General features: G+C 35.6%; 1 non-coding gene across 1 annotated transcript; it reads left to right on the top strand.

The window, feature by feature from the left end:
• The first annotated feature begins 2,431 nt into the window (after positions 1 to 2,431).
• LOC141722198 (small nucleolar RNA R71) lies at positions 2,432 to 2,538 on the top strand. Its single transcript, XR_012575221.1, has one exon. It is a non-coding gene; the product is annotated as a small nucleolar RNA R71 (small nucleolar RNA).
• Positions 2,539 to 9,664: the final 7,126 nt, after the last annotated feature.

Here is a 9,664-nt window from a genome sequence, read left to right as displayed (position 1 = left end):
AGTGATACAAATCTGATTATAACCCGAATAGCCATCCAGAAGACAGTTGTAGTCATACCCAGCCAACCTGTCAAGCATCTGATCAATAAAAGGAAGAAGGAAGTGAACTTCCCTTGTGGCTTTGTTCAGCTTCCTGTAATCCATGCAAACTCTCCACCCCGTGACTGTTCGAGTAGGAATGAGCTCATTCTTATCATTAGCAACCACTATGATGCCTCCTTTCTTCGGCACACACTGAACTAGACTCACCCAAGAACTGTCAGAAATAGGATAGATGATCCCTGCATCTAACCACTTGAGAATTTCCTTCTTCAAAACCTCTTTCATTATCGGATTTAGCCTCTTCTGTTGCTCAACAGTCGGCTTGCTTCCTTCCTCTAGAAAAATTTTATGCATACAATAAAAAGGGCAGATTCCCTTGATATCTGCTATAGTCCATCCAATTGCCGATTGGAACTCTCTCAGAATTCTCAAGAGCTTTTCCTCATCACTACCTGAAAGGTCAGATGCAATAATAACAGGAAAAGTAGATACATCACATAAAAAAACATACCCTAAGTGTTCAGGTAATGATTTAAGCTCGAGTGTAGGAACTTCCTCAAAATATGGCTTGAGACGCCCCTCAGCATTTTTCAGTTCTGACATTCCAAGAGATTCAAAAGGCATATCTAGCCTTCGCTTCCAAGGAGAAGCATTCAAATATTGCAACTGCTCATCACCTTCATCATCTACACTATCTGAATTCCCCAACAAGGCCTTCTCTAAGGCATCCGGCCTTAGGAATTAATCAAGTTCTGAAGTAACCACAGAATTGACCAATTCCACTTTTAATAATTCATCATTATCAGTAGGAAATTTCATGGCATTGAAAACATTGAACGTCACATCCCGATCCAGCACTCGCATAGTGAGCTCACCCTTCTACACATCTATTAAGGTTCGACCAGTAGCCAAGAATGGTCATCTTAAGATTATCGGAATCTTTTTATTCTCCTCAAAATCAAGAATTACAAAGTCAGCAGGAAAGATGAGTTTTTCCACCTTGACCAAGACATCCTCCACAATGCCTCGTGGATAAGTAATAGAACGATCGGCCAACTACAAGGACATATAAGTAGGCTTTGGATCAGGTAAATCCAACTTCTTGAAGACAGACAAAGGCATCATATTGATGCTAGCTCCCAAATCACATAAACACTTGTCGAATGACAAGTTTCCAATGATGCAAGGAATAGTGAAGCTTCCCGAATCTTTAAGCTTCGGAGGCAACTTCTGTTGTAGCATAATGCTCCATTCCTCCGTTAGAGCAACAAGCTCTAAGTCATCGAGCTTCACTTTCCGAGAGAGAATACCTTTCATAAACTTCACATAACTAGGTATCTGTTCAAGAGCTTCAGTGAAAGGTATGTTAATATGAAGTTTCTTGAACACCTCTAGAAACTTCATAAACTGCTTATCCAACTTTTGCTCCTGCAGCCTCTTAGGAAAAGGAGGTGAAGGATAAATCTGTTTCTCCCCTGTATTACCCTCAGGAGGAGTGTGTTTCACAGTTTTCTTCCTTGGTTCTACTTCTGCTTCCTTCTGCACATCTTCTTCAGCCACAGTTTCATCTTCCGAAACTTGAGCTTTTTCTTGGCTTGCAACCCTTCTAGACCTCAATGTAATTGCCTTAACCTGCTCTTTTGCTTCCTTCTTTCCTGGAACTTTTGTTTCACTAGGTAGTGTACCCGGTTGATGATTCAACAAGGCATTGGTAATCTGACCAATTTGATTCTCCAAGGTCTTAATAGAAACCACTTGGCTCTTGCACATGAGCCTCAACTCCTCCAATTCAGATTTTTCGTTAGCTTTACTTGTACCTCCATGGGGTAACTGCTAAAGTTGGAGTTGTTGTCTTGGAGCATATTGCGGTTGTTGAAAACCAGGAGGGTTGTACTGCTTTGCTGCATACTGCTGATAAGGCTGTTGAACCGCATTCTGAGTGTTGCTTTAGCTAAAGTTAGGATGATTGCGGTTGCTGGGATGATAGGTGGTTGGAACTGGGTGTTGCGACCTCTGAAAGTTGCTCACGAACTGAGCTGATTCACTAGATGTAGCACACTGCTCTGTCTCATATGCACCAGCACAAAGCTCACAGATACTAGTGATCTGATTAACTCCATAATTAGCCAAAGAATCCACCTTCATCATCAAAGCCTTAAGCTGAGCAGCTATCGGAGTAGTTGCATCCACCTTTAGAATTCTTGCTACCTTGCCTTGATTTAGTCTCTGAGAAGGATTCTAGTATTTATTAGCAGCCATCAGTTTAATCAACTCATAAGCTTCATCGTAGCTCTTGGCCAATAAGGCTCCACCTGATGCTGCATCAAGCATGGGTCTAGACTGTGCTCCCAAGCCATTATAAAAGCAGTTAATAATAATCTAGTCAGGCATCCCATAATGAGGACACTTTCGAATCATCTCCTTATAATGATCCCAAGCTTTATACAAAGACTCTCTTGATTGCTGTGCAAATTGAGTAAGAGCATTCCTGATTACATCAATCTTCACCGTATGAAAGAACTTAGTAAGAAACTTTTGAGCAAGATCTTCCCATTTAGTGATAGAGACTGGTGGTAGAGAATTTAACCAACACTTAGCTTTATCCCTCAGAAAGAATGGGAAAAGTCTTAGCTTTATAGCATCTTCAGACACATTGTTGAATTTGAAAGTATCGCAGATCTCGATGAAATCTCTAATATGCATATTGGGATCTTCCGTCGGAGAACCCCCAAACTGAACTGAGTTCTACACTATCTGAATCGTGCTAGCCTTGATTTCAAAAGTCTTAGCCACGATGGCTAGTCTGACAATGCTAGACTGAATATCATTGATCTTCGGTTGAGAGTAATCTATCAAAGCCTTCGTATTCGCTTCCGGTTCACCCATTGCAACAAGAGCTTCTTCTTCAACTTTCTCAACTAAGACCTCTTCTACAACTTCCTCATCTGCTTTATCCAGTGTTCTCTTGCGAGATCGAGAACGCGTTAGCATACACGCTCCCTAGAGTACCTGAAACAGCAACACACAAAAAAGTAAGTAAAATATCCAAGTCAGTGAAATTTAACGACCACTGATGTCAAGCACATAAACTAAAAGTAAACCACGAGTCCCCGGCAGCGACGCCAAAAACTTGTTAGGGCGAAAACACGTGATAATATTACATGCAAGTATACGCTTTTGCAAGTAATATAGAATTATTTCTAGTTCGTTCCCATAGAGACTCTTTTAGATTAACTTCAATTAATGAACTTATGCAGCAATGGTATGGTTATTATTCAATGCTAAGATGATAATAAGTTGAGACTGCTTATAACTACGGGATTATACTAACTAATATTAGCTAAGAGAATTAAGGTTGATTTACTTATATAACACAAATATGGGATTCTAACTTCATTAAATACTTCATTCAATAGCCTTTTTGTTCTTACCTTAGCATACAATGGTGATGACACTAATCTGAAAATACGAAACTAGTAAACGCCAACTACCATTGTACGAATACCCTACTACCAAACATCCACAAAAGAGATAGAAGCTGAATAGACACCAGTTATATTGAGACCCTATATGTCTATAGAATTTGACAACATAACGTTTTAATGTCCAAGTTATCTATCATGATTACATAGGGCAAGTAAGATGGTTAAAATTACCTACGAATCATGCATATCAAATACATGAACCTAATTTAGCAAAAAAAAATACATGAACCTATGCTAGCATGAAAAGTTCTAAACCCATATATTCACTTTCACTTCAATAGAGATTAACACGCAATCTTATAAGTTCACGACGCCCATAAGACGAATAAGCACAACCAATACTAGGACATCATATAATCACCACACACTAAGGTATCGAAACAAATTAACTAAAGAAATCCATAACTAAATCCTTTAGAACCCCACGATAACGATTAGCCCATAATTGAACTCATCATCATCATGGGTTCCAATGAAAGCATGGTATAATAAATAAAGCCTTTATAAACTGAATAAAAACCAAAGTACGTTAAACAAGAGTAATAGGTTCAACAAAAAGAAAACTAGCATCCAAGATTACAACTCAATTAAAGAACCACAAATATAAACAAGCTTTTCTTCTCCTTTGTTGTATTTGTGCTCCTAGGTTTTCTCGTCATCTTCTCCTTAGTCTCCTTTATGAAAAACGTCTTTAAGATGTCTTTGTATAGCAGCCCAATCAGCATGGAAGTATAGAAAATCAATTTTCTACTCACAACAGGATTCTTCATTTTCGGCCTGGCGCGGACGCGTGCTCTCCTAGCGCGGGCGCGCTATAACTCTGACAAACTGGCGCGGGCGCGCGCTACTACAGCGCGGGCGCACTGACCTTCTGGAGAAAATTCTTCCTTTTGTTTTCTTTGCTGATTTTTGATGGCGATCAATGAGCGAACATCCAAGGCACCTTCCTAACACCAGTTTAGCACATAAACAATGTTAAATCTCCTTATTCCTTTATCTATGCCTGAAATGCAAAATACTACAAAAACGCATCAAAAACACAAACAACTCGGGTACAAAACACCAATTCAAGCCTTTATAAGATGTTCTAAGTGGACATAAATGCCACTTAACAATACTTCATAATTGTTTTCAGGATTTATTTGTAATTTAAAAAATATTTTGGTTTATTAAAAATTATCCGACAGGAACCCTATCGAGACATCAAAACCCACAAAATTTGTATTTTAATTTTTATAAAATCAAATATCATTCACAATTTTGATATTTTTGTATTTTTGAAATAATGGTAACTTGTAATATATAAGTGACGATGTCAAATATCACTGAACATAATAATATCATTAGTGTCCCTGATCAAAGTATGAAGCAAGCCAAATAGACGTCTTATCTAAGGAAATTAATGAACTGTTATTTTTGGTAATCAGCTAAGCTTGGGGCCAACTCTAAGTAAGTTATATTGTTATCTTAATCTGTATTTTGTACTTGTAACACTTAAAGTCTGTAAAAATGCAAGGAGAAGACTAGAGTCTTTTTCCTGAAACAGTATCAATTCTAAGGATTTTATCAGGAAGAAGATCATGCCTCAGAAGAATTTTGAAGAAGCTTGGAGTTGAATAAATCTGTTTGAAGAAAAATACTCTAAGTCAAGATCTCTACAAGTCACAGATTTAATGTTATAGAGAAGTCATTCGAGAACTCCAGAATGGCTTATCGAGAAGTCAGGAAAGCTACTAGAGAACTCAGAAAGATATCGACAAGAAAAATTGAAGACATGAAGGCTGGAGATATCGACAAGTCATTTCTTTACTAGAAAACTCAGAGTTATCGACAAGTCTACATTCATTAGAGAACTCTGAGTTATCGATAAGTCAAGTTCCATTAGAGAACTCAGAGATATCGATAAGTCAAAATTCACTAGAGAACTCAGAGATATCGACAAGTTAAAATTCATTAGATGTAATATCCGGGATATCACGTGTAATTATTTTATCATAAATGATTTTTATGTAATTATTATGTGAATTTTTAGTAAATTATCTGCTAATTGATAATAATATTTAGATGTATATATGTGATAAAATGTGATAGTATTAATTCTATTATGTCCAGAATAAAATATAGATAATTAAGGAATTTTTTTGGTAATTTTTGGAATATTATATGATTTTATATTGATTTATGGATTTATTAATTATTTTCTAAATAACTACAAAATTATTTTATAAACCCGGCAATCGCCCAACCTCAACCGTTTTTACGTTTTTGTAACCCGAAACTCTTCTGAAAACTCCTTCATAACCTAATCTGGTAATTCTGGACATTTTCCGTGTTTTGGCTTTTTCAATCCGGATTACGGTTTGACCCGTACGCGTCCCGGCTTTCGATACGATAATTGTTTCGGTATATTAACAAAACCTGTATTCTCGAAAGGCGGGGTAATAATACATTATTTTCATATAAAGTGTTTTATAAAAAGCCCGGTTGGGATAATTATCCAATACGTGTATTAAATCGGATCGTTTTTGCAGTTACTTAGCGGGTAAGTAACTAATTTAACGATCCAAAACGATCCAACATGAACCAATATTCCATAAATATATATAGCTCTTTTATTATTTCATTTTATTCGTAATAATTATAATTAATTAGTAAACAATAAGAAATACAGAGAAAAACCCTAAAAACGATACGTTCTTGAGAATCAAACGTACGAACGAAGGCGTTATCGAACTCCGATTTGGGCATGCAACATATCAAAATGAAGCTCTCGAAATCTTCTTTCTGAATTAACCATTTTTTTTGCCCAGAAATCAAGATATTTTCCTGATTTAATTATTTAAATTCGAATTAATTATGGATTAAAATATGAATTTTTGTTCTTGATGTTTTTTATATGATTTGATGGCATAATCGTGTAGTTTATTTCTTCCTGGTCAATTTGGTATATTATATGTCAAAAATAGAGTTCAATAACATGGTTAAATTTGAGTTTAATCTTTGAATTAATAAAATTAGGGTTTAATATCTTGAATGTTCTAAATCGAATTTGGGTACTTTCTTTTTATTGATTCTAGGTATGTTTGAGTTGCATTAGTCATCGTGTCAAAACGAATTGATTCATGTATTCAGTTGCTACGTTCGATCTCTGTAATGCATCGTCGGAAAATTTGAAGGTTCGCCGGCGTAAATGGCGAAATCGTCTGGAAACGCCGTACAGGGGTTATAAACCAGAAAGAAGGTCGTCCCTGAGTTGTTGTTATGTGCAGGAGTTGATTGAGATATGGAATTTTATCAAACGGTTCGTATTTTGCATGAATTAGAATTGTCGGAATTTACATTTTCCGGCGGGTTATTGCTGTTCATGGTGACCCGTCCGGGTCGGTTTGAATCCGGGATATAACCGGATTTTAATCCCCATTTCCCCTAAATCTAAAATCAGAAATTGTTTCTGATTTCTTTTATTTTAAAAATAATTTTAAATTTCTATTTTATTTATAAAAATTCATTTTTTAATTTATAAAAATCTATATTAATTCTGAAAAGTTATTTTAATTCTAAAATAAATCTTAATTATTTAATTAATTAATTTTAGTTGATGATTAATTATTTAATTAGTCAATTAATTTAAATATTAATTGATTAATCAATTTAATTAGTTATTAATTAATTTTAATTGATTTAATAATTAGATTTAATTATTTAAAATTGATTTAAAAATCCTGAAAAATAATTTCGAGCTTTAAAATATTATTTTAAATTATTTTCAAGGGTCGATAATTATTATAAAATTATTTTAAAGCCAGATTCGGGTGTTCGAACCCTATTATTTAATTATAAAATGATTCAGAGTCCCGTTTAAATTCCGAAAAATGTTTAGAAAATTCGTAATAAATACCTCGAACATCATTTTAACCCCGAATCTTCTTTGATTAATTATTTTAGTTGAATATCTTATGTGCTACGTGTCATATGTGATCTAATTGATGCATAATATGATTGTACGTGCGTGGTTTGATTGTTTTGTTCATAACTTTCAATTCGTACGTCGAATTTGGGTGAAACGAGGGGTAGTTAGAAGCTTGTAACGAATAGAACAAAATGAGAGTGAGTATTGATAAGTACATGTGATGTTTAACAGAGGAAGCGAGATGTAAAAAGGAAAAGCAGGTAGTCAGTGAGTGGGAATTAATTGATAATTGCTAGTAAAGTGAAAGCGAATCGATAAGGCAAGTGTTTCTTTTCCTCTTGATTATTGCAAGTATTTTGGAACGTTCTTCATTATGTTGCAATTACTCTAAATGGTTATTATTCTATATTGCAAGTACTTTGAAGTACATAAACCTAAACCCAGATTCTTATTGATCTTGAGCCATAAGCTTGTTTCTTCATAAACCGTTGATCATTCACATATACAAACCACACTTATACGATACTACTCCACAAATACATACCTACTAGATACTGATCCCTGATATGAAATTGCTTATCATACAAACCCTTATACCTTGTGTAACAGAAGACCAATTCTTGTAACACTTGAACCCTTGAGTCTTCTGCTTTCTGTTTCTTTCCTTGATTGAAACCCAACATTTATGATTTCTTGGTCATTTCATGGAACTACAGACCATCCCATGTTTCAAAATAAATATTATTTGTGATTCAACTATTGAGTTACATTGCTTATCATATTTTGATTCTAGAATTGGATTGTTTTTGAATATGGACCAGATTCGTGGTCGGACCAGATTCGTGGTCACAGTAGGCCAATGTGTGCCTTGGATCCAGTATATAGAGCAAAGATGGGAGCCTTGCTCGGGGTTAGTGCCTGACTGATCAGCAGCCTAACCTTGGTTTTTAAAATGAAGATGAATATCCAATTCTAATTATTGCTTATCAGTAACCTTGATTCCTTATATCATTTCAATTGATCATTGTTAATCTCAGTTACTGTCTTTGTGACTTGCTGAGCTAGTTAGCTCACTCTTGCAAAACTGTTTATATTCTTTTCCAGTGAAAAAGGAAACTGGTGGTAGTGAGGATCCCCAGACAAGTGTGCGAGCTAGGTATCCAGGTTGAAATGGAATAGACTAGCAGATGATGTTTGGCTTGGTTATGTTGATAGCTTGTAGTAAAGTTTAAAATTCAGTTGTATGATAAATAAACTGGGATTTGGTACATTTGTGTAATAAATAAGATTGTGGCTTGTGGACATACTTTAAACTGTATCGATCTGTGGATTATGATAACTAGGGTCATTTTATATATACATATTATTATATTCATAATAGGTTTAATATGGTGTGTGTGTGTTGTGGGCCCCAAACTTCTGACCCGTGTTTGGAGGGCGTTACAGTTTGGCATCAGAGCCACGGTTTAAAGTCACTCCCACAAGCCTAGATTTTCGAGAAGGTGTAGAGGGTTAGGATTAGTATTAGGAAATAAAGAAATAGAATGTTAAGAAGTTGAATACGACTAAATAGTAGGTTTTAGTATGATTCATGCCGAGATTCAGAATTCGTATTGAGCAACATGATTTTCGGATAGCAGCGATGGCATATCCCTTTATTTCGATATCATCTAATTATTCGGAGCCTTTCGTCGAAGGACCGTCATCTGATCCACGTCTTTCTCTTCCGCCAGTGTCAGTGATAATACCTGTTACGACGGATACACCAATATGAAATATTCTACCTCTAAGTGTGAAATTACCTATTCGAGGACATTCGGCTGCGGGTGCGTCTTAAGATTTTGTTGATTCCATTATAAATCAGATTCTCTCCTTCCCTACTTGTGAATTTTCCTATCTAAACATTGTTTCTTTTCTCGGTGATTCTATTGGACGATTGGGGCAAACAATACATATGTGTTGACTATTTGTCTATGTGACAAAAGGGTCTGGTGGGACGCCACCAAATTATGTGTTGTGAACTATGCGGTACTAAGACTGGCCATCTTATATACTTGTATGGTTGCTCTCAGTCATACCTACATCTTTTTCACTATTTCTTCTCATTCGATTTCCTTGATTTTGAAATTTCATTTGGTATTCTATGATAATAAATTTCTTCAATAATCTCTAGTATGAGGTTCTTCTTTTGGAACGAGAAGCCCTGTTGGCATGGATCCGGGGATTT

The sequence above is a fragment of the Apium graveolens genome, chromosome 4, assembly GCF_009905375.1.
Source record: "Apium graveolens cultivar Ventura chromosome 4, ASM990537v1, whole genome shotgun sequence".
NCBI classification, from domain to species: Eukaryota; Viridiplantae; Streptophyta; class Magnoliopsida; order Apiales; family Apiaceae; genus Apium; species Apium graveolens.
The sequence above is the reverse complement of the archived record's forward strand: the minus strand, read 5'-3'. Positions and strand labels throughout refer to the sequence as shown.